Here is a 3766-nt window from a genome sequence, read left to right as displayed (position 1 = left end):
TCTTGCTTTTTTATGCATTCTATTACTCTGTGTCTTTTGATTGGTGCATTCAGGCCATTTACATTTAGGGTGATTATTGAAAGATATGTACTTATTGCCATTGCAGGCTTTAGATTCATGGTTACCAAAGGTTCAAAGTTAGCTTCTTTACTATCTTACCATCTAACTTAACTCGCTTATTGAGCTATTATAAACACAGTCTGATGATTCCTTATTTCTCTCCCTTCTTATTCCTCCTCCTCCATTCTTTCTGTTAGGTGTTTTATTTTGTGCTCTTTTGTGTTTCTTTTGACTGTTTTTGTGGGTAGTTGATATTATTCTTTACCTTTAGTTAGTATTTGGTTGGTCTGCTTTCTTTGCTGTGATTTTATTTTCTCTGGTGACATCTATTTCTCCTTAGGAGTGCTTCTGTCTAGAGCAGTCCCTCTAAAATACCCTGTAGAGGGGGTTTGTGGGAGGCAAATTCCCTCAATTTTTGCTTGTATGGAAATTGTTTAATCCCTCCTTCATATTTAAATGATAATTGTGTTGGATACAGTATTCTTGGTTCAAGGCCCTTCTGTTTCATTGTATTAAACATATCATGCCATTCTTTTCTGGCCTGTAAGGTTTCTGTTGAGAAGTCTGATGATAGCCTGATGGGTTTTCTTTTGTAAGTGACCTTTTTTTCTCTCTCGGGCTGCCTTTAGTGGTCTGTCCTCACCCTTGATCTTTGTCATTTTAATTATTATGTGTCTTGGTGTTGTCCTCCTTGGGTCCCTTGTGTTGGGAGTTCTGTGGGCTTCCATGGTCTGAGAGACTATTTCCTCCCCCAGTTTGGGGAAGTTTTCAGCAATTATTTCTTCAAAGACACTTTCTATCCCTTTTTCTCTGTCTTCTTCTCCTACTCCTATAATGCAAATATTGCTCCATTTGGATTGGACACACAGTTCTTTTAGTATTCTTTCATTCCTGGAGATCCTCTTATCTTTCTCTGCCTCAGCTTCTCTGTGTTTCTATTCTCTGATTTCTATTACATTAATGGTCTCTTACACCTCATCCAGTCTTCTCTTAAGTCCTTCCAGAGATTGTTTTATTTCTGTATTCTCCCTCCTAACTTGACCCTTTAGCTCTTGCATATTTCTCTGCAGGTACATCAGCATGGTTATGACCTATATTTTGAATTCTTTTTCCAGAAGATTTGTTAAATATATCTCCCCAGGCTCCCTCTCAGGGGTTGTGTGGGTGATTCTAGACTGGATCAGATTCTTCTGCCTTTTCATGGTAATAGAGGTAGTTGTGGGCAGTTGGCATGTGTGTTAGCTGGGAGAACAAAGTCCCTTCCCAATTGCTCTTCGCCTTCCTGTCCTGTGAGAACGGTGACCCCAAGAGGCTTGTGCTGGGCAGCTGCATGCCGATGTGGTCTCTCTGCGTGGCGGCTGCGGGTGTGGCTGGTCTCAGGCTGCTGCTCCACTATGGCAGGGCCGCACTGGAGTGGGAACGGGTGGGAGGCTATCACTGTGAGGGTCCTCAGAGCTGTGCTGCCACCCAGAGTGTTAGGGTGCCTGGAGTTCCCCAGGATTCTCAGCTGCCCGGCTGAGTGTACTGGGATGCTTCCATCCAGCTGTAAGGCTCCTGTCCCTTTAAGACTTTCAAAAAGCACTCACTTTTCTTTTGTCCCAGGGGTGCCAGCTGTGGGAACCCACTCGCAGGTTTTACTGTTCCATTTCCCTAGTATCCAGCACAACACACACTATGTGTCTGTGCTCCCAGTATGGATGTCGAGGGCTGGGTATTTAGCAGTCCTCACCTCCCACTCCCTCCCTGCTCTGACTCCTCTCCTCCTGCCGGGGTGCTGGGGTTCGGGGGTACACTCAGGTCCCACTGGGCCATGGCTTGTATCTTACCCCATATGTGAGGCACTGCGTTCTCACAGGTGTAGATGTAGCCTCACTATTGTACTGTAACTTCTGGTCTCTCTTTAAGTAATAATTGTATTTGTTGTATTTTCAAAAATATATATGGTTTTGGGAGGAAATTTCCACTGCCCCACTCACACTGCTATCTTGGCTCCTCCTCTATTTTTAGTTTTTTGAGGAACCTCCATATTGCTTTCTACAATGGTTGTTTCTTACTGTGTCAGCCTAGGAAGGTTGTGTTTTTCTAGAAAGCTGTCCATTTCTTCTAGGTTAACCAGTTTGATACCATATAATTTTTCATAGTATTCTCTAATAATTCTTTGTATTTCTGTGGTTTCTGTAGTGATTTTTCCTTTCTCATTTCTGATTCTGTTTATGTGAGTAGACTCTTTTTTTCTTGATAAGTCTGGCTAGGTGTTTATGTATTTTGTTTATTTTGTCAAAGAACCAGCTCCTGTTTTCATTGATTCTTTCTATTGTTTTATTCTTCTCAATTTTATTTATTTCTACTCTAATCTTTATTATGTCCCGCCTTCTACTGATTTTGGGTCTCATTTGTTTTTCTTTTTCTAGTTTCTTTAATTGTGAGTTTATACTGTTCATATGGGATTGTTCTTCTTTCCTGAGGTAGGCCTGTATTGCAATATACTTCCCTCTTACAATGGCCTTCACTGTGTCCCACAGATTTTGCAGTGTTCAATTATTATCATTTGTTTCCATATATTGCCTGATCTCTGGTTTTATTTGATAATTGATCCACTGGTTATTGAGGAGCATATTGAGAAGTCTCCATGTGTTTGTGTGATTTTTTGTTTTCTCTGCATAATTTATTTCTAGTTTTTATACCGTTGTGGTCTGAGAAACTGGTTGATACAATTTGAATTTTTTTGAATTTACCAAGGCTCTATTTGTGGCCTAGTATATGATCTATTCTTGAAAATCTTCCATGTGCACTTGAGAAGAGTGCTTTTGAGTTTAGAGTTCTGTAGATATCTGTTAGGTCCATTTGTTCTAATGTGTTGTTCAGTGCCTCTGTGTCCTTACTTATTTTCTGTCTGGTTGATCTGTCCTTCATAGTGAGTGGAGTGTTGAAGTCTCCTAGGATGAGGGCATTGCATTGTATTTTCCCTTTAAATTCTGTTAGAATTTGCTTCACATATGTAAGTGCCCCTGTTTTGGGTACATACGTATTTATAATGGTTATGTCTTCTTGTTTAATTGACCCCTTTATCATTATGTAATGTCTTTCTTTGTCTCTTGTGACTTTCTTTGTTTTGGAGTCTATTTTTTTTCTGATACAAGAACTGCAACTCCTGCTTCTTGCTCCCTATTAGTTGCATGAAATATCTTTTTCAATCCCTCCCCTTTTGGTCTGTGTATGTCTTTGAGTTTAAAGTGAGTCTTTTATAGGCAGCACATAGATGGGTCTTGTTTTTCTATTCATTCAATGACTCTATGTCTTTTGATTGGTGCCTTCAGCCCATTTACATTTAGGGTGATTATTGATAGGTATGTACTTATTGCCATAGCAGTCTTTAGATTTGTGGTTACCAAAGGTTCAAGATTAACTTCCTTACTATTTAAGAGTCTAACTTAACTCACTTAGTATGCTATTATAAACACAATCTAAAGGTTGGGTTTTTCTCCTCCTTTTTCTTCTTACTCCATTCTTTATATATTAGGTATCATATTCTGTACTCTTTGTCTATACCTTGACTTACTTTCAGGGTAGTTGATTTAATTTTGCATTTTCTTTACTTCTATTTTCTTTACTGTAGTTTTATTTCCTCTGGTGACAGCTATTAAACTTTAGGAAGACTTCCATCCATAGCAGTTCCTCCAAAATGCACTGTAGATGTGGTTGTGGA

This window comes from Manis javanica, chromosome 2, assembly GCF_040802235.1.
Source record: "Manis javanica isolate MJ-LG chromosome 2, MJ_LKY, whole genome shotgun sequence".
In the NCBI taxonomy this organism is placed as follows: domain Eukaryota; kingdom Metazoa; phylum Chordata; class Mammalia; order Pholidota; family Manidae; genus Manis; species Manis javanica.
Note: the sequence above shows the minus strand (reverse complement) of the source record.